The sequence below is a fragment of the Camelina sativa genome, chromosome 6, assembly GCF_030686135.1.
Source record: "Camelina sativa cultivar CO46 ecotype springtype chromosome 6, ASM3068613v1".
Taxonomy (NCBI): domain Eukaryota; kingdom Viridiplantae; phylum Streptophyta; class Magnoliopsida; order Brassicales; family Brassicaceae; genus Camelina; species Camelina sativa.
In genome coordinates, this window is record NC_141885.1 from 6,535,676 (window position 1) to 6,558,604 (window position 22,929).

The following is a 22,929-nucleotide window of genomic DNA, read 5'->3' on the forward strand; positions in this document are numbered from 1 at the left end:
AAGTAAAGGGTAGAAAGTTTTAAGGAGGGGGATGTGTTTTCAAAGTTTACAAGTCTAGTAAAGGATTTGAGTTGAGCAAAGTAAAAAGATTTATTGGTTCTGGGCATAAAATAAAAAGATTAGACAAAGAAAAGAAAGTGAAAATACTTAAGATGTTTAGAGTATTTAGAAGAAAAGAAAAGAACCATAATGATAATAAAGATTTCCCAATCCGCTAGAATGAAAAGAAGTGAACTCCTCCTAAGACTAAGTGTAAAAAGTTTGAGATGATGTTTCTGATGAAGGGTAGAGATAGGACCAACTTCTGGGTTAGAATGTTAGGACTGAGTTTCCTTGGGGACCTTCTGCTCTTGTATGTATCAGTTGGTTTCAACCTTTAGCCTTCTTTTGAGCTCAACTCCTTTTCGTGAGATAACCTTATTCTGTATTGACAAAACCATTTGAGAAGGAGACCATCTTCGTCTTTGACCTTTCGCCCTAGCCAAATGAGTCCAACGACATTGCATAGCTTGATTCACGGTTCTCTGTTAATAAATGTTAAAGGGAGTGATTGATAGGATTGCATGTGTAGATTAAATAAATAAAGTTCCTTCACCATGCATCATAGAACTAAAAACAAGGACCTTGATTTTAACTATTTTATTCAACATGTTTCAGGTTCTCAGACCCCATTTTCAAACCTCTCTTCCATACTTTGTTCTTTTTATTTGCTTGAGGGCAAGCAAAAAATAATTTTGGGGGAGTTGATATGTATATATTTTACACTATTTCATCATGCATTTGTTATTCATTTTGTTCTCTTAACTCATTGTTTTGCATTGTTTTTAGTCTCTTTTGCATAATAATACATATCTAGGTACTTTACATTTGTCTTGCATACATATTGCATATTGGAGTTACTTCAAGTGTTTAGGAGATGTCCAGACTGTTGGAACTGAATGGAGGTTGAGACATGCGGCTCGACCAAGCATGCCTGGAATGGACATCATGTGACTCGACCGACATCCGACTTGGACGCGCTCCTAGGAAGAAGCACCAACATCCCACTCGATCCATCATGCTTGGAATGGATGTCATCAACACTGTCGGAACCATCTCTCGAGCCACTCTCACAATACTGCTGGAACCATCGATCGAGCCACCCCGTTCGAGCCGTTCCACTCGAGTGGGATTTAGCTTTCGACGTCTTCAGCAAAGTTATAGAGAATTTTAGTCATCTTTCCAATGCCGTTTGTTTCAAGCCAATCGGAGGTGTTCAAGAGTTATCATCGTTTTAGTGGATGCGTATACACCCAGCTCGAGCCGCTGCCCGTCGACTCGACCCTCCAGCTCGAGCTGCTGCCCGTCGACTCGACCCTCCAGCTCGAGCTGCTGCTCGTCGACTCGACCCTCCAGCTCGAGCTGCTGCCCGTCGACTCGACCCTCCACCACTCGAGCCACCCGGTCGAGCCAACACCATCACCCACTCGAGCCACCACTTGTTTGCACATGTCAGGAAGACGTTCCGTCTCACACGCTTCAGGAGATTTTCGAACCGACGCTCTATCTTGTCTTTTTAAGTTTTAGGGATTCACATATTTTTACTTCATATACATTTTGTTAAGTCTTGGTTTGGGGACATCTTATCTTTTATCTCGTTCTTTTCTTGAAGGTTTACCCTAGCCACCAAAAACGTTCTTAGACTTTGTATTCAAACACCTTTGAGTTTATTCAGTTTTTGTACTTGATTCCTTCTCAAAAGTTGTTCTTCTCATTTTGATCTATCTTATTATGCTTTGTTCAATATTTTCTGGATTTGTGTCTTTGATAATGATTTTCGGATCTGAGTAGTGTGGTTGTTCTTGAGGATGGGATAGATTAGGTGGAGGATCTTAGGATGTAGAGTGTTTAAGCTTTGATTGTATGATTACCTTCTGGACTAGGGTTAGAAATACTTATTTCTCTCTGATCAATTGGAACTAGGTTTTAGCCATTTCCGCACACAAAAGGTGTTCGAAGAAATGTCTGACCAACTAGTGCCAGAGACTTACGTTCCTAGCCTAAGAGATTAGTTGTCTAGGATGTTTGTTGACTCGAATGAACTTGTTTTTCATGCCATGCTTGATCATGTTTCTCTAGCGAGAGCTAGGTTTGGAAGTGGTTGAGTTTGACTAGCTTCTGTCAAGAGATTGGATTAGCTAAGAAGTGATGTTCATTGTTTAGGGATGGTTTGATTGTGGCATGTTAAACACTCTGTAGACTAGGAGACTCCACTGACATCGTTTCTTGCCTTTTAGTTCATGCTTAGACTCATTTATGTTTTTATTCATTTTCGCTTCTTGTCATGCATTCTCGTTTCTAGTCTGTGACTTAATTTCGTTTTGTATTGTCATCATTCTAGGACTGTTAGATAAACACTCTTTTTGTATTGGCTTAACTTGTGATTCCTTGATTGCATCTTGAGTGATAGTAAAGTTTCCCAACTGGATTGACACCTTAAGTACTACAACACATAAGGTTAATTGAACCTGCTAGGATAAACATACAAAAAACCTAGTATCAGTGGTCCAGAGTTCCACGAGGAGGTACGCCGTAGGATCGCAAGCGTATCAGGAGGGACAAAGGGGGTTAGCTGGTGACCGTGTCGGGGGTCCTGGAAACCCAAGTGTGGGGTTGCAGCAGGTGGAGCCCAGGGTCGAGATGATCGCTTGGCGGATCTGTTGGTGTGCTGTGGGAGCAGTTACCGAGAGGGGTACTAGTGCAGGCTCCAGTTGTACCGCATGTAGCAGGGTGCAGCCGAGGGCTGCGAATGTTGAGGACTATCCATCTTTTTTTAGGAGTATGGAGCAGTTGTAGATGACCGGTACGAGATTCTTCTCGAGAGGTATCGAGCCTAGAGGGACAGATAAGTGGTCATATGCAGTTGGATCAGATAATTCTCTGTTTGGTGGGTAATCCAGGTTGATATGAGAAGTTGAGTGGGCAGGTGTAACATTGCAATGTTATACTCGGACCACATGAGGTACTTTTGGTCGGGAGATGTTTATAATCGTTAAGGATTGTTGCTTCTGAGGGGATGGTGATTCTCCTGAATCCCGATAGCTCGAGGGGCTGGGGGCTCTGAGAGTGGCCGAGGGGATGATGTTCCCCTGAGGGGATGAGTAGTTCTCCTGATTCCGAGATCTTGAGGATTATGGTCCAAGAGTGAGATGATATAACTCGAAGACGCTGGTCAGAGAGTGAGATCGGTATGGGTCGAAGGTTGCGACCAAAAGGTGGGGGAGTTGGGACCAGGCAATGCCTAGGACGTGAGTATAAACATAACGATTGAATGTAGACCTCTAGAGATTGATGGTGGTTTAATCTCGGGTTTTGGATTTGTTGACCAATGGGTCAGGGTTTTATGACCAGAGCGATTATGAATGTGTGGCTGTTGCGCCAGGATTGTGAGGCCGGTGGTGCTGGAGTCCTGGGAAGGGGAGTTGCAGCAAGTTTGAGCCGGGAAAGACATGTTTGCCAGATACATAAGTTCACGAGAATCCTTCATGGCAGGATAATCTAATCGTTGCGACGATGTTGGATTAAGTTCATTGGAGATGGACAGGGTTGCTAGATTCAAGGTTTTGGTAAGCTTGCTGGGAAAACAAGGCAAGTGGTTTGAGTTGGCGGCTTGCAAAGCTTTTGCTGTGGTGAATCATAATATGCGAAAGTATGGTACTTTTTTGTTTTATTACGCTCGTATTGATGATTTGCTGTGGAAAATTGCTAAGCAGAAAGCTAATTTTGTAATGAGCTATCTTGTGGAAGTTTCTCTAAGGGACAAGTTACTAGATTTTCTTGGATGGACAAGAGGTGTTGATATCCGGGTGGTGGTGAGTTGATGTCAGCATACTTGATTATTAGTCTAGTAAAGCTGAGGAAGAAAATAGGGGATTCTTACGTCTTATCACATCACCGTGGGGAGCGTCGTTGTTGTTCGTTAAGTAGAAGGACGAGGTATGGGTTTATGAGTTCTTGGCGATGCCGTTTGGGTTGACAAATGCACCAACAACGTTTATGAGGTTGATGAACATCGTGTTTCAGAAGTTTCTGGACGTGTCTGTTATCATCTTCATCGACGACATCTTGGTTTATTCTAAGAGTCCTGAGGAGCATGTAGTGCATTTGAGGGCAGTTCTGGAGAAGCTGCGGGAGCAGAAGTTATTTGCCAAGTTGAGCAAGTGCAGTTTCTGGCAGCGTGAGATGGGTTTTCTAGGTCACATAGTTTCTGCAGGTGGGGTTTCTGTAGATCAGGAGATGATTCAGGCTATCATGGATTGGCCTAGACCGCAGAATGCCTCATAGATCAGGAGTTTCCTTTGGTTGGCAGGTTATTAGAGGAGGTTTGTGCAGGGCTTGGCAAGCAGAGCACGTCCTATGACTAAGTTGACAGGGAATAATGTTCCTTTTGTGTGGTCAAAGGAGTGCGAGGAGGGCTTTGCAAGCCTGAAGGAGATGTTAACTACTACTTCCAATATTGGCTTTGCCTGAGCAGGGAGAACCCTATGTGGTCTATATAGATGCATCCAGAGTTGACTTGGGATGTGTGTTGATGCAGCATGGGAAGGTTATTGCCTACGCTTTGCGGCAGTTGCGGAGGCATGAGGACAATTATCCTACTCATAACTTGGAGATGGGTGATATAGTTTTTGCCCTGAAGATTTGGAGATCTTATCTTTATGGTGCAAAGAAACAGGTGTTTACAGATCATAAGAGCCTGAAGTATATATTCACTCAGCCCGAGCTGAACTTGAGGCAGAGACGGTGGATGGAGTTGGTGGCGGATTATGATCTGGAGATAGCTTATCACCCTGGTAAGGCTAACTTGGTTGCAAATGCTCTAAGTCGGATGATAGCAGCTTTGGCTCAGGAGCATGACATGGATTCTCTGGTAGGAGAGATCAGTGCATTGAGTTTGTGTGCGGTATCTCATGAGCCATTGGGTGTGGAGGTGGCTGATAGAGCAGATCTTCTGAGCAGGGTGCGATTGGCTAAGGAGAATGATTAGGGGCTGGTGAATGCCTCGAAGGCTATTGATTCTGAGTATCAGGTCTCAGCTATTGGTACTATTTTGGTACATGGGCGGATTTGTTTTGGTACATGGGCGGATTTGTGTGCCTAAGGATGAGGAGTTGAGGTAGGAGATCCTAAGAGAGGCTCATGCGAGCATGTTCTCTATTCATCCAGGAGCGACTAAGACGTACTGTGATCGTAAGAGGTACTATCACTCGGTCGAGATGAAGAAAGATGTGTCTAGATAGGTCGCAAGTTGTAATGCGTGTCAGCTAGTGAATGCTGAGCATCAGGTACCAGGTGGATTGCTGAAGAGTCTTCCCATTCCAAAGTAGAAGTGGAATATGATTACAATGGACTTCATGGTAGGTTACCAGTGTCCAGGACGTTTGATGCTATTTGGGTCATTGTGGATAGATTGACTAAGTCGGCACATTTTCTGGCCATTAAGAAGACTAATGGAACAACGGTCTTGGCTAAGAAGTATGTGAAGGAGATAGTCAGATTGCATGGAGTGGCAGTGAGTATAGTGTCTGATAGGGATTCTAAGTTAACTTCGTGTTCTAGAAGGCATTTCAGGCAAAGATAGGCAATGAGGTGCATATAAGTACATCTTATCATCCCTAGACAGATGGACAGTCAGAGAGGAAGATCGAGACATTGGACGATTTGCTGAGGATGTGTGTGCTGGATTCGGGTGGCTATTGGGCAGATCACTTGAGCTTGGTAGAGTTTGCTTAAAACAACAGTTACGAGGCGAGTATTGGGATGGCTCCTTACGAGGCTTTGTATGGGAGGTCGTGTTATACACCATTATGCTGGACTTAGGTGGGGGAGAAGAGCATGTTCGGGGCATATTTTGTTCAGGAGACTTCATAGAAGATTCAAGTTCTCAAGCTGAACATGAAGGAAGCTCAGGATCGGCAGAGGAGTTATGCCGACAAGGGAGGAGAGATCTTGAATTTTAGGTTAGAGATAGAGTGAATTCTAAGATGCCATTTTGCGGGGTCCGAACAGGTCATTGACTCCGACTAAATAACATATGAGGTGGTGTTCGGGATACGAAGTTTCGCAAGCCTGTTGTTTAAAGGGGAAAAGTTTCCTTATTATTAGTTGCTAAAAGAGGAAAGTTTCCAGATGTGGATCGTTCTAAAAATGGAAAGTTTTATGTGAGTCAGAATTTGTCCATTTTTAGTGGTTGTGAGCCTTGGAGAGGCTAGTGTGGTCTTAGTGGCGGACCATGGGGTCATTGTGTGCCGTGAGCGGCGGTCTTGCTAGACGTGTGTGGCCTTTGTGGCGGGCAGTTTAGCCATTGTGTAGCCTTTGTGGCGGGCTGTTTAGCCGTGTGTGGCCTTTGTGGCGGGCTGTTTAGCCATTGTGTGGCCTTTGTGGCGGGATGTTTAGCCGTGTGTGGCCTTTGTGGTGGGTTGTTTTTATCCATTGTGTGGCCTTTGTGGCGGGCTGTTTAGCCAATTGTGATGCCTTTGTGGCGGGCTGTTTAGCCAGTTGTGCCTGTTTGGGCGGTCCTTCAGGACGTGTGATCTTTGTGACGGTCCTCTGGGACGAGTGGCCTTGCTGGTTGTCCTGTTTATGACATTTGTTTGGCCTTGGTAGCGGTCCTGTTTAGGACATTTCTTTGGCCTTGGTGGCGGTCCTGTTTAGGACATTTGTTTGGCCTTGGTGGCGCTCTTGTTTAGGACATTTGTTTGGCCTTGGTGGCGGTCCTGTTTAGGACATTTGTTTGGCCTTTGGGACGGTCCTGATTAGGACATTTGTTGGCCTTCGTGGTGGGCATTGAGATGATCCTTGTGTGGTCATGAGGTATTCCAGTGAGGGGATATGTGGTTGGTAGGGTATTGTGTTGTTCTACGCGAGCCACAGGAAGGAAACCTGGTTAGGCATAGGACTCAGACGTGTTCGGAATTGTTTGCTCACGACTCTTGGGGGACTTCGGTTCTCCTAGTACCTCCATATTCTAAGACTTTGTGGCTTGAGAGTATGGTTGGTATATCGACTTTGGATGGCGATCCGGGGGCGCGCTGTAGGGTGGCAACCCAAGAGACGATTATTGGACTTCCCTATATTATGGCATGCGGGCTTCGGCCTGATGAGGAGCTAATATCATGGCATGCAGGCTTCGGCCTGATGAGGAGCCAATAAAAACTCAAGGTTTAGGCATGTGAGTAAAGGAAAGTCCAAAAGTCGAGAGCAAATAATGCCTGGAACGTGAGACAGTCGAAGGAGTGCGGACAGTGGAGACAGTTGCATGGGAGTCCTTAACTGATGGTTGTTTGAGATTCGAGGACGGATCTATGTTGGTGGGGGAGAATTGTAACATCCGCAAACCAAAATGTGCATTTTAGGGATGGGTGTCGATCGGCACCAAGGGGGTGTTGGTCGACACCAATATTTTTCTGGTTTGGCCTTATTGATTTAATCGTAGATTTAGTTAGGTTTGGTTTAAGGAAACCATTGAAGCGGGTTACTTAAGGGGGAATCTACGAAGGAAGTGTTTTTGGGGAGTTGTGTTGTCGCTGTTGAAAACAGAGAGAAAAGGAGAGAAATAGTTTCTTAAGGTTTTGGTGAGATTTGGAGGCGTTTTTGGTGAGATCCTGCTGTGGGAGTGAAGATCCAGGGCTAGGGACGAGTTAGAAGCTTGCTAGGAAGGTTGGATTCGTCGTGGTTGGTCAGAAACTTCTTGCAAAGAGGTGAGTGCATGACCATGGCTTATCTAAGCTAAGATCTCTAGTTATTCTGGGATGTGATGCCTATGTGATTGTTTCCTTTGAGTTTTCTTTGGTTTTTCGTGGCTGTTACGGCTGGGTTTTGTTGCTGTGGGAGAATATTAGAAGCGAGATTTGGAGTTTCTGGTCGTAGAAAATCGATGCTCGGCATCAGTGTCGGTCGACACCAGTTAGGGTGTCGGTCGACACCAACACGAAGACGGCTCAACAACTTTGGCGAGTGTCGATTGACACCATGTGGAGGTGAAACAAGATTTATGTTGTGGTGTGAATGATGATGTATGCAATGGTGAGATATGAATGGAATGATGGATGGGTGTTTCAATTCCCCTTATGCTATTGCAGTACAAGAGGTATCAATCCTAAATGAGTGTTTGTGAACAATTAAGATATGCATATGAATCTAAGTTAAGACAAATGTAAAGATTGTTTGTCACTAACAATCCTAGGAAGAAAATGTAAAATGCAGAAAATAAACTACAAGAACTAACAACTAGATGCAAATGAAACTGAATGATTGAAACAGTGATAAAGCAAGAACAGAAACAGAGACTACTACTAATGAACTAATGCAAGATAAGTATTGAACTGAAAACTAAATGAATGCAACTGGAATGAAACAGGAATGAAACAAGACAAACACAAATCATAGACACAGAGTTCTGGGGATGAACTCGAGCAGCACTCGACCGAGTGTAGGTTGAGTGGGTGGTCGAGCTAGACTAGACGCAGAAACAGAGCAATGCAATAAAAACAGAGTAATGCTAAATCCAATCAAACAACAAGCAAGCAACAGGATTAAGACTAAGATTTCAATAAACAAAGAAGGTCCTGAGGATGGATTCATGGGATGGACTAATCATTGTGGTTATCTAACTTGGTCAACAAATCTCAAGCAAACTTTGAGCTAACCTCTAGACATATTAATCTAAGACAAGTTTCTCCCACTCTCATGGTCAAGAAACAATCAAACCTATGCAATTCTAGACTTGTTCTCACACAGTAAAGAATCTACACAAGCAGGCATTAAGCAATACATCTCAAACCAAACAAGACCTCTAATCTCTTAGCAAGCCTAATGGTAAGCTCTAGATCTAGCCTTATCTATGCTTCCTAAACATTGGTGTGATGCTAAGAAGCTTGAAATCAGACTCTACCCTCTCAGATATAGAATCAGCATTAAGATCATCTACCCTAGAAGAGATCTACAACAATCAAGTTTGACCAAGTCACACAAACCACAAGATCAATCCATCCTAACCCATCCTCAAGATCCTAAGGAAACTACTCACAACAATACATGATGATCAAAGTCAAAAACCCAGAAAATATTGAAACTTGCATTATTAGAAAGATTAAACAAAGATCTTCAATATTGATGAAAGGATGAAACTCAAATTCTCAATATCTTGAAAGTTATAGAACCAACAAAATATAAGAATCTAGTCTTCTTTTTTTAGGAAGTACAAGATCTTAAAAATAAAAATGCAAAAGGAATAAAACTAAAAAAGGTAAAAACTAGGTTTAGGGAATATCTAAAAAGTTGCACACTTTGGTGGCTGCAGGTACAAGGCCTTATATAGGTGAGGAGGTGGAAGCCCTAAAAATAGAAAAAGTCAAAGTAGTCAACGGCTCGGTCAACTCGACCAGTGCTCGGTCGAGTCCATGGTCGAGCTGGCTTCTCTCGTGCACACTCCACTCGGTCGAGTCCATCTACCCACTCGGTCGAGTCCATCTACCCACTCGGTCGAGTGCTTGGTCGAGTTGGACTCTGGACCTTGGTTCTTCAGCCTTAACTCTCTTGCTTTCCCTTCAAGATTGCTTCACTTCTCCTCAGGATTGTTTCCATGCTCCTTAAGCTCCAAAATCACCTGTTTATGCATGAAAAGATGCAAATGCAATGCAACTAAACTCTAATGCATGATTAGTCCTAAAGCTACACAATAATGATGAAAATGGCTATCAAAAGATGCAAAAGATGTGAATAAACTAAGGGAAAACATGGTAAAATATATGAACATCAACACCCCCAAACTTAGTCTTTGCTTGCCCTCAAACAAATTAACAAGACATAAGAAGGTAGATGAGGTTTGAAAGTGGGATCTCAGCTCCTAAAGCTTGCAAATAGACTATCTAGAATCAATGTCCAAGTTACTATTACTATGATGCAAGTTGAATGAGCTATACCTAAAGACTTTAGACAAGCATATCACAACCTTCACTGATTTGAGCCTTAGACATCCACATGCATTCAAATCAACCATTTCCTTTAACATTCATTAATCAAGAACATGAATCAATTCTATGCAATGCTTAAACTCATTTGGCTTGGCAGTAAAAGGTTTAGAGACAATGATGGTCTCTTTTTAGAGTAGGGCTTATCAATATCAAGGTTCTCTCATAAAAAAAAAAAAATGGATTGAGCTTTAGAAGAATGCTAAAGGTAAGAACACTTAGACACATACAAGAATAAAGCCTTGTCTACCCAAAGATACCCAAAGTGTTTATCCTATCAATCTAAACCCAAATGATCCTAGTGCTACCCTTTAACTTCTTTTCTTCTTTTTCACCCTTTTCTCTTTTGGTTTTAAAGTCTTAGGAGAGGTTTCTTAATTGATCTTTCTAGTGGAATGGGAAATTTCTTTTTTTTTTTTTTTTTTTTTTTTTTTTTTTTTTGTTATGGTTCTCTTTTCTTGTTATTCTTAAGACATATAAGCTTTTTGCTAAACTTCACTTTGCTTGCTTTTCTTTTCTTTAACTAGAACCATCTTAGATAACCTTATTCTTCCCATTCTTTCACTAGACTTTAAATTTACTTAAACACATCCCCCTCCTAAAGACTCTAACCTTTTCTTTCTCTTTTTCCTCTTTTCTTTTCATGACAGCCAAGTCCCAAACCCAATAAGTGAACCACCTAGTCCTATCTAGTTTGAAAAATGCAAACTAGAACTACACAAGGTTTTACTCTTGTCAGTTCAAAACTAACACTTTCTACCAAGCTCAATCCCAAAAATAGGCCTCACACACAAAAGAATAAACATGGCTTGAAAGAAGGTTTGGTTAGGGGTAGGGAAACTGATTTAAAAGTGAAATCAGCTACTTGGATCAACAAGAGTGGTAAAAAGGAAGAAGATGATCCAAATATGTATATGGTATCCATGAGTTTAAAGCAATGCACACATTGATAATTGAAAGTCAATATTAGGTTCTTATAGATAGGAAATGGCATCAAATCACAACATGCTTCAATTTAGACCAAATGCAATTCAGGAATTCAAGGCTTGGTTCAATCTTATGCTTCTAACCACTCAACTAGCATCAAAGTACTATTAACTTGGGCATTGATCCTAGTCTAGTGAATTAAGCAAGCTAACAAGGAAAAACTCATCATAGATCCCTAATGCAAACAGTCCTATATGATAAACAAAATACTTAATTATGCAATGCAAACTACATGAACACTCTTTTTTTTATAAAGATTTTTGCAAAAAATTTTCAAATTTTTATGGTTTTCCTATGCCTTAGATGATTATGCAAGTGCTAACATGATGATGATAAAAATTTGAAATAAGAAAACAAAACACAACATCAAATGCTATCTCAAACCCTCCCCCAAACTTAAATCACACAGTCCCTTGTGTGAAAGAAATTTGCTTGAGGATTCAAGAGTTAAAACAAAACACAACATATGAAATGCTATGGTATGTACAATGGTAAGGTGATAATGTTACCTCAAGGATTGGAGAAGAAGCTGTCCACATCCTCCTGCATACTATCAAAGTTGTAGCTGGGGTCCTGCTGGTGACTGGAGGAAGGTGATTCGGGCAGCTCGACAATGCCAATCGACCGTGACTCGGTCGAGTGCATGTCCGAGTGGGGGGGTCGAGCTGGACCGCGAGTCTCCGTTAGTTGTCCCTTCCTGTTCGATTCAGACTCCCTAGCTTGCCTAACCATGAAAATACGAAAGCAAAAATCAAAATACTAAAATTCCAAGGAAATATGTACAGAGATACCTTAGGGATTTCCTCCCTAGTGAGCTTGTTTAAAGTCACTAAGCTTGACTTTGATTTCCTTCTTAGACTTGATCTAGATACCAAGGAGGTGATGAAATCCTCCCTGGAACCTCTTGGTCACTGTGAAGTTGATCCTTGATCACCTCACCCTTAGCACACAAACCATATTTCTTCTTGATTTTGAGCCTTGGTCTTGCTTTCCTCAAAGACCTCTTGTTCAGCTTTACTTGAAGATCCTCAACCATAATAGTCAACTCTTGAACTGACCTCTTAAGCTTTTCCACAGAATCCTCTTGAAGTGGGAGCTCAGCTTTTGGAGTTGCCTTATCACTTAACCCTTCTTGACCACCTTTGTCCTTGATAGTAAAAGGCTGGTCATCAATGGTGGGAAGGTTGGTTGGATTGTAGATATTGAACTTCATAACTACATCTTCAGCAATGTTCAAGGTCACAAGACCTTCCTTGACATCAATAACTGCTCCAACAGTAGCTAAGAATGGCCTCCCTAGTAAGATTGGATCTTCAGGCTCCTTGTCCATCTCTATCACCACAAAGTCAGTGTGGATCCTTGCTCTTCCTATCTTGATTGGGAAATTCTCTAACCTCCCAACTACCTCTCTATTTGTCCCATCAGCTAGGCACACATGGAGTCTAGTAGATTTGAAGTCAGTTCTCCCAAGCTTTTGAGCTATGGAATATGGCATGACACTTGTTGAAGCTCCCAAATCACAAAGGCATTGGTTGTAGTGAAGATAGCTAAGTATGCAAGGCAGATAAAATGGACCTGGATCCTTAAGCTTGATTGGAATGATAACTCCTCCAAGGTCCTCAAGATCCTTCTCATCTTGAGCTTCAGCCTTCTTCTTTGACAAGTCAAGCAAAAAGTCTTTGTAGAGAGGATATGGATCATACTGTTCCAAGGCAGGTCCTCTCTCTTCTTCTTGGTAAGCAATGGTGATCTCTTGTATGGCCAACACTTCCTCAACCACAGCTTCTTCCTTTAAAACCCTCTCTTCTTCTTGTTGCCTAGCCATCATCTCCTTTCTCTCAATGATTTCCCTAAGCTCCTTAATCTTTTGTGCTTTGAAACATCCTGGGAAAGGTAGTGGAGGCTTGTAGGCAGGAGGAATGTACTTGGCAGGTTTGTCAGCCTCAGACTGTCCAGCTCGATCGACCACTTACTCGGTCGAGTGGCTGCTCGAGTCCATGGTCGAGCTCAGGTGCGAGCTCCAATTGCTTGTTACAAACATCACTTGGGGCTTCAGTAACTAATGAATTCCCCCAAACTTGAACTGCACTGTCCTCAGTGGCTTCTTCCTCATGAACCTGAATGGCTTTGGCTGTGAACTCCCTTGGATTTTGGACAGCTTTTCCAGGGAGTTGGTTGGATTTTGGAGCTGAAGAAGAGGCTATGTTACTCTCCATGTACTTGACTCTGGAATTCAGACCCTCAAACTTCATATTCAGATCATTGTATTGAGATGTGAGCCTTTGGTTTAGCTCAACAAACTGTTTGGCTTCCTCTATCTTCCCTTGTGTTTGACCAATCAACAGCTGTTGTACCATGGCTCTAAGGTCTTGTTCCTGGCCTTGGTTAGTCTGAAACCCTGGTGGGGGACACAACTGGGGCTGGAACACCTGTTGCTGTTGTTTGGGGACATAGTTTTGGTGCTGTTGAGGCTGTTGAGGAGGGTAGACTTGATCTTGTGAGTTGGCCACATTTGTGCTCCTATAGGACAGATTATTGTTCCTAAACCCTCCTTGGTTATAACCCTTGAAACCTCTTTGGTTTTGCATATAGCATAACTCAGTAAACTCATTCTCTCCCTCTTGAGCTGGAGGCTCCTCTTCACTAACAAAGTGAATAGACTTTTGCTGACTTAGCAAGATCCTATCAAGCTTTTCATTCACCATTTTCAGATCCTTCTTGTACTTGTCTTCTTGATCAGTTGATGATGACCTTATGGTTCTGTCATAGTCCTCATTGTAGTTCCCATTAGACTGTGCATGGTTCTCTACTAACTCCCAGCCTTCTTCCACATTCTTGTTGAGGAAGTTTCCATTGGAGGCTGTGTCAAGAAGCATTCTGAACTTGGGAAGCACTCCTCTATACAATGTGCTCAACAAAGACTCCACACTGAAACCATGGTGAGGACACTGAGTTTGGTATCCCTTGAATCTCTCCCAAGCTTCACAAAAGCTTTCATTACTCCTTTGAGCAAATCCAGAGATCTCATTCCTTAGTCTTGCTGTCCTAGCATTGGAGAAAAACTTGGCCAAGAAAGCCTTCTTGTATGCATCCCAAGTAGTGATTGCACCAGTAGGGAGAGTCTTTTCCCATAAATGAGCCTTGTCCCCAAGTGAGAAAGGGAACAACCTCAGCTTGAAACCATCTTCACTTACTCCATTGATCTTGGTAAGACCACAGATTCTGTCAAACTCATCAAGATGATCTAGTGGATCCTCCATAGGCAATCCATGGAATTTATTGGCCTGAATCATTGAGATCAATCCACTCTTGATCTCAAAGTTGTTGTTGGCAACAGTTGGTGGCACAATGCCAGCTCTTTGGTTGTGAGTGTTGGGTGCATCTCCAGCACCAATGTTCCTTGGTCTCTGAATCTGATCCTGGTGATCCATAGCTACTATAACCTCTTGTTGTTGCTGAACAACTCTCCTTTGCTTAGCTCATAAACTCTTGGTCTTGTTGTTGATGTTGTCAATAGGCCTAAGAAGATTTTCCTTTGCTTTAGACCTTGTGTGCATTAACAGACACAAACGATTTTTGCTAGGCAAGCGACTGAGCACAGGCTCAAGTAGGAGGTCAAGTCGACTGGAAAATGATGGTTATAGAGATCCGGCTTCTGGCTCGAGCAGGTGCTCGATCACGACTCGGTCGAGTGGTGGTCGAGTGACTGGTCGAGTGATACCTGAAATGGAACTTCAACCCAGAAACAGAAGATTCGAGTACATCAACCTCACAAGCGTATAAAAGAACTTAATCTTAGACTAATATGGATCCTAAATGTCACAAAAACACACTCAAATGGGCAACGGCGCCAAATTGAAACAAGATTTATGTTGTGGTGTGAATGATGATGTATGCAATGGTGAGATATGAATGGAATGATGGATGGGTGTTTCAATTCCCCTTATGCTATTGCAGTACAAGAGGTATCAATCCTAAATGAGTGTTTGTGAACAATTAAGATATGCATATGAATCTAAGTTAAGACAAATGTAAAGATTGTTTGTCACTAACAATCCTAGGAAGAAAATGTAAAATGCAGAAAATAAACTACAAGAACTAACAACTAGATGCAAATGAAACTGAATGATTGAAACAGTGATAAAGCAAGAACAGAAACAGAGACTACTACTAATGAACTAATGCAAGATAAGTATTGAACTGAAAACTAAATGAATGCAACTGGAATGAAACAGGAATGAAACAAGACAAACACAAATCATAGACACAGAGTTCTGGGGATGAACTCGAGCAGCACTCGACCGAGTGTAGGTCGAGTGGGTGGTCGAGCTAGACTAGACGCAGAAACAGAGCAATGCAATAAAAACAGAGTAATGCTAAATCCAATCAAACAACAAGCAAGCAATAGGATTAAGACTAAGATTTCAATAAACAAAGAAGGTCCTGAGGATGGATTCATGGGATGGACTAATCATTGTGGTTATCTAACTTGGTCAACAAATCTCAAGCAAACTTTGAGCTAACCTCTAGACATATTAATCTAAGACAAGTTTCTCCCACTCTCATGGTCAAGAAACAATCAAACCTATGCAATTCTAGACTTGTTCTCACACAGTAAAGAATCTACACAAGCATGCATTAAGCAATACATCTCAAACCAAATAAGACCTCTAATCTCTTAGCAAGCCTAATGGTAAGCTCTAGATCTAGCCTTATTTATGCTTCCTAAACATTGGTGTGATGCTAAGAAGCTTGAAATCAGACTCTACCCTCTCAGATATAGAATCAGCATTAAGATCATCTACCCTAGAAGAGATCTACAACAATCAAGCTTGACCAAGTCACACAAACCACAAGATCAATCCATCCTAACCCATCCTCAAGATCCTAAGGAAACTACTCACAACAATACATGGTGATCAAAGTCAAAAACCCAGAAAATATTGAAACTTGCATTATTAGAAAGATTAAACAAAGATCTTCAATATTGATGAAAGGATGAAACTCAAATTCTCAATATCTTGAAAGTTATAGAACCAACAAAATATAAGAATCTAGTCTTCTTTTATAAGGAAGTACAAGATCTTAAAAATAAATATGCAAAAGGAATAAAACTAAAAAAGGTAAACACTAGGTTTAGGGAATATCTAAAAAGTTGCACACTTTGGTGGCTGCAGGTACAAGGCCTTATATAGGTGAGGAGGTGGAAGCCCTAAAAATAGAAAAAGTCAAAGTAGTCAACGGCTCGGTCAACTCGACCAGTGCTCGGTCGAGTCCATGGTCGAGCTGGCTTCTCTCGTGCACACTCCACTCGGTCGAGTCCATCTACCCACTCGGTCGAGTCCATCTACCCACTCGGTCGAGTGCTTGGTCGAGTTGGACTCTGGACCTTGGTTCTTCAGCCTTAACTCTCTTGCTTTCCCTTCAAGATTGCTTCACTTCTCCTCAGGATTGTTTCCATGCTCCTTAAGCTCCAAAATCACCTGTTTATGCATGAAAAGATGCAAATGCAATGCAACTAAACTCTAATGCATGATTAGTCCTAAAGCTACACAATAATGATGAAAATGGCTAGCAAAAGATGCAAAAGATGTGAATAAACTAAGGGAAAACATGGTAAAATATATGAACATCAGGAGGTGTCGGTCGACACAAACTAGGGTTTCGGGAATGTGTCGAGCATGGTGTCGGTCGACACCAGATTGTCAATGTCAATCGACACCATCTGGTGTCGGTCGACACCCTTCCTCAGTTGCTACGGATGATGCAATGCTTTGTATAATGCATGGTTTGTTTATTGATTGTTGTTTGTGGCATGTAGAGATCTTATTGCTTGTATGTATAGCCCAGTAGATGGGAGGATTGCATCACTGAGTGTTTATCAAATACTCATGCATCTCAATTTGTGTTTGTGGTGCAGGTAAAGGCAAAGTGTTATCGTGAAATCAAGGCAACGAAGAGGAGGATGTTCTAGGGACTCGATTGGTTGTTGTCTGGAATTGTTAGGTTGATAGAGTTGGGTCACTAGAACATTGTTAGGTTGCTGGTTCTATGTTTCCTGATGGTTGCTATTGTAATTGTTACGTTTTAATTATTGGTTATTAATTAATGGATAATTTATTGGTTAATGGTATTGGTATTATATTCGCTGTTTGGTTTAATTATGGTTAGGAAACTAGTGGATATATGACTTATTACAATTAAATATTATTTTTTTCCTTTTTTGAAAATAACCAGTTAAATTGTATTCTTTAGTCACAACTTTTTTGAAAAATAACCATTTAAATTAACTTGATTAATTTATTAACGAACCTATTTTAAGAAAGTTAACTAATTTTTTTATAAATTATTTATGTAAACTAATAAGAAATTATGAAATTATGATTTCTAATATTAAAGTATTCATAAATTTTTAAAAACATAATAATAATAAATCAATACAGATAGTAAAATATTATGTACCCAAATGATGTGATTAGCATAGTGTCTATTCAATATTGTTAACTACACGAAGTATGCGAGAACGCATGGTCACACATGCTAAGTATAATATTGTACTCTTAACTACACGAAGTAGATGTATTGCATGACCACATGCATGAACTATATGACGTCATGTGGTTAACACTATAAACATACAATTCTGGTACACCAGTTAACTGGCGTTGACCAATATTGACCAAAAAATATTCTAATTTTTTATGTATACTATTAAAAACCAAAAACATAAATTGCTATAGCAAATAGTTTATATAATTTTTGCAAATTAAGACATATTCTATACTATATAAATAAATATTTTGTTTGCATCTTTTTCCTATATTCCCTTATTTGAATAGACACTACAATATTCCTCAAAGTTCATAATCATATATATGAAATATTGTAGTGTCTATTCAATATTTCCTCATTTGTTTCTTCTTTTTTACAAATAAGTTCTTTTTTTTCTTAATCTAATCATAAACAAATGAGTCTGAAACAACCCGACCAGTTTTTTTAATAATAATAATAATATAGTTAAATACTCCATAATATTTAATTACAATCCAACCAATAAACCAACACTAACCCAATATACACAGCGAAAGGCATATCAAACCAACTCCAATATATTAAAATACAATAACAATCATTATAAACCATCAATGAAGCATACTTCTAAAAAGGTTCTAACAACAAAATAACATAAACAAAACACAACAACCTGAGACTCTAGATCATCCACCTTTTCATCGCCGTGATTCAACGTCACACATTACCTGCACCACAAACACAGTGGATATGTGAGTATTACAAGAAATACCAAGTGAGGCGATCATCCCATCTACGAGCTATATACACAAGCAAATTAAGAGTACATCCACAAATAAAACATAAAAAACCAGCTATTGAAAATAACACCCAATAACACATTCACTACACCTAAACATCAACACATCAAACAAGTCATACAACCCAATAGCTCAGATAAGCTCATGGTCACGCACTCACCTAATCAAGATGTTTTCAAAAAACAATTACAATCATGAGAGACTCTCAATGCATCTGCAACAGCCCAGGTACGCCTTACAACAGGCCACACAACCAAAATGACTTTAAAGCAAAACTCACTGAAATAACAAAAAATTACAGTCTCAAAGACGAAACCCTAAAACTAAAACCAACAGTTAACTATCAAATCCCTCCAGTGAAAATCTTACCCTAGACGTCACAAAGCTTCCCACAAAATCTTGTACCGATTAGGTAATATATGAGATCACGATCTCATTTACAGTCTCCGTTGGTTTCAGTTCATGTCTGAGACGAAGCACCTAACAAAACTGCAAATAATTCCTCGATTATTAATTCAAATACAAATCCGTAAAAATAAGCATATATATGAAAGGTTTATGTATAACTCCACAAAATTTCATTACATTTTCATACTATTTTCTATGTCAAATCTCTTTTCTCCTAAGCCCTAACGATTATGCTTCCTACTTAAATCTCCTTCACACCACAACAGGTTTCTCTCCTTCTCTCTCTATCCTTCTTTCTCTTAACACCAGGAATGAAGAATAGCCACAAAACAAGATAGAAGAGGTCAATCTAGGACTTTCCAAAACTGGCCCTAAACCGGGTAAACTTAAAACCAAACCGGTAAATTTCATGATTTCACATAAATTGATCGGTTCTTCCACTTTGCTTCGGGAAACAGACATTATAGAGTCACACACTAATCATAGCAATATATCAAAGAAGTTTTGATAGCAATTATATCATATCAATTTTATTAAAGCTACTGAGTCAGTCAACTCAACCACCATCCAAACAATAGTTCTATTGCTGAAAACAATAAGGAGACAAGGAATAATAACACATATTTTTAAGAGTAATAAGAAATCATTTAAACACAAGGGAGATTTTCAAGATATGCTTTGAATATACTTGCATTGGAGAATAAATATGTGGATATATGTACAGTATAACGTTGCACACATGACATATTTGAGGTATATCTAGATGTTGATATGCCAAAGTGATAACTGGGATTTCTGAGCATACTTATGTTGCGATGATAGAAGTTGGTTTCAATGCCAAGGACTATCTATCCAGATTTTTCTTGACCGATATATATGGGAAGAATAATATGGAACAATAGTCGAGCATAATCTAATAAGGAATTAAACTAGAGATCTGTTGATTTCTCATAATACCGGAAAACTAGGGTTTGAAAGACTTTCTCTCACGGCATACGCAAAAACTCTTAGATTTGTGATTACTCTTTATAATATTTATCTTAACCGCTTCAAGGTTTTATAATCGATTTTACTCTAATAGTAGTAAAATCAACGTTAATTACCGATTTTAAAATGCAAGGAATTATTCAATTTTTTTTCAAGAACACAACTACTTTGTATATCATAAGTTAAATATGATTTTTAAAAATACTTAATGAAATTAAGATATTCATGACATAACAATGAGTTACAAAACATTATTTAACATCAACAGTTGCTTTAATAATATTTTATACATTAACAAACAGGATAAGGAATACCACAAAATTTTAGAATTTGGCGAGCTTTTGGTGAAGTGACGTATTTATTAAAAACCGGGTTCTTAATGAAATCACAAAAACATGGTTGTTGTGCTTTCATTTCTCCACAGCACTTTACTGTTGGTTTATCTCCAAAAAGTATCGATGGTACACATTTTGTGATCTCAATTTGGTTGCAAGGTGGTTTCACCGAGTTTTCGAACCTTTGTGATTTGATCGGCACCATAAATGACAGGAAGATTACAACAAATGTGATGCAAACTAATGTTGTAAACTTCATGTTTTGACTTTCTTTTTGATTCCAATGTTTTTTTTGTATTAAAAATTTTATTTAAGAGTTTAGTGATTATAAATTTATTATATATAGCCTAGGATCTGAAATTGTAACTAAAAAAGTGTTATATTGTGCAATGAATGTGTGGATTCTTTCTAATTATATTTTTCTAGTCAACAAAACTAATTCAAAGATAACAAACATGAAAGCAAAACATACAATGTAAGTCAATTTTGATTTCTACTAGAATATGTTTTCGCTAAAATTCTATATTAGTATATGCGAATTAATATGAAAGAAGATATAATGTACGTGACAATATCTCTACATTTCATATTTTAAATTTTAAAATTAAATTTTTATCATCTAAATATATATATGTATATATGGTAAAAAAATCATGGCGAAAAGTAAAGATAACAAAATTGTAAGAATTCGGTGAGGGTGTCGAGCGACACTAGTGGTGGTGTCGATTGACACCTTATGTGGACGGGTTAGCTGGTTCGATTTTATTTCTCTGGTTCGTGTGTTCGGTTTAGGAGAGCCCTAGTGCCGAGCTTAGAAGGGAAAAGTCGACTTCTTTCACCTCTTTAGCTGCTTTTTAACACTTCTAGAGAGAAAAGGGAAAAGGGAGAGTTTTAGCGTTCTTGAGTTTTTGGAGATTCTTGTCACTGTTAGTGTGGTTTTCTTCCTAGAGAGTAAGCTTTCAAGGCTAGGTACGTGTAGGGAGGTTGATGTGGAGCTAGTTTTTGTTGTTGGGGCTTAGATCTCGTTGATTGGCTAAGGTGAGTGCTTGATCATGCTTTGTCTAAGCTAAGATCTCTATTTTATGTGATTTTGTGCTTGTTTGATTGTTTCCTTTGAGTTCTCTATGGGTTTTCGTGGTTCCTATGGTTGCGTTTTGATTTTGAGGATGCATGTATCAGATGGGAGAAGGTTTGAGGTGAGATTCAGAGTTTCTGATCGAAAGAAATCAATGCTCGGCATCGTTGTTGGTCGACACCAGCTGGTTCATACTCGGATATGTAGTACTTGGCCTCATTTATCCCATAGTGATCCATATCCTCCCCATCTTGATCATCATTGTCCCCAGTGAGGTAATCCTCATAGTCATCATCAAGGAAAATGGCTTGGGCAGAGGCATAGTCCTTAGGGTTCTGAACAGCTTTACCTGGTAGCTGGTTGATCTTTGGAGCTGGTTGGTTGTTGTGGTGGGCTTCTAGGTACATCAGCTTAGTGTTGAGCGAATTGTACTTGGCGTTCAAATCATTGTATCCTGAATCGATCTTGTTGCTCATCTCCGCAAAACGTTTTGCGGTGTCTATAGCAGCTGATGCCTGATTCTGAATCATTTTGTGAATTAGGCCACGTAGGTCAGCTTCTTGTGAATTGTTCTGTGGGCCTTGGTTTTGTTGAAATCCAGGTGGTGTAATGGGTTGGTGGTAGTTTCCAGAATACTGCTGCTTAGGTGCATAGCCTTGATTGTACTGGACAAAAGGCTTCTGTTGGACCTGGTTCCCTTGAACTGCATATGGGTAAGTTTTGTCCTGAGGATTGGCAACATTCGGGTTTCGGTATGATAGATTCGGATTTGGCTTGTAATTGTTGTACCCTTTGTTGTAACCTCCTTGGTTGTTGATGTAGTTGACATCCTCTATCTGTATAGTCTCCCCATCTTGTTGTAAGAACTGCTCTTCCTCTGATATTGCATGAACATGCTGCTGCTGGTTAAGGAGCTTATCGAGCTTGTCATTGAGGGCTTTCATGTCCCTCTTGTACTTGGCATCTTCCTCTCTTGTAGATCGCACTGTGCGATCGTATTCTTCATTGTAATTGCCATCAGATTGAGCCAAGTTCTCCACTAGGTCCCATACTTCATCAACATCCTTGTTGAGGAAGTTACTATTGATCAAGGTTGTGTCCGAGGTGACCGTACCATCCATACCGTACGAACATCGGACCAAACTCAACATCACACGGACCAAATGTTGGGACAAGAGGAGTGTGTGTGTGTGCTCGGCCCATCCAAGAGTTCTAGAATGATCTATTCTAGCCGTTGGTCTGAGAAGAGGAAGAAGTCACATGTCTCTTGAAGCAATCGGATATGTCGCTATCACCTCGGTCGCATACACCTCTCTCTTAATGTCACTATCGGTTGTTTCTAATTTAGTCTTAGTGAGGTTGCCCTACCTCTATAGCCTATTTAAGGGTTGTAAGACCACATTAGCTGTATTCTGTTCTAGTTGACTCAATTCTACTTCTCCTTCTCTTTGTTACACGATTTCTCTCTCTCTTTATTCTACCAAACTCTATCAAACTCATAAGTCTTCCGCTTATTCTAACATGGTATCAGAGCTAGGTTGTTGTTCTTGACAATCTAACTCTTCGATTCTCTTATTCTTCAACCCTTCCCACTCGATTTCTCATTCTTGTTTCTTTTATTCTCCGGGTAAACGTTTTATCCAACGGTCCATAGCATTCAAACCATGGAAAATGCCAAGCCCATCGTTACATCGATTGTTCTTAAGGGAACAAACTACTTGCTGTGGACAAGAACCACAAGAACCGCCCTTGGAGGTCGTGGCCTTTGGAGTCATGTTGAAACGGACTATGTTCCA

General features: G+C 40.2%; 1 non-coding gene across 1 annotated transcript; it reads left to right on the plus strand.

Moving 5' to 3' along the window:
• The first annotated feature begins 13,928 nt into the window (after positions 1-13,928).
• Positions 13,929-14,035, plus strand: LOC147942342 (small nucleolar RNA R71). Its single transcript, XR_015560655.1, has one exon. It is a non-coding gene; the product is annotated as a small nucleolar RNA R71 (small nucleolar RNA).
• The last annotated feature ends 8,894 nt before the right edge of the window (positions 14,036-22,929 follow it).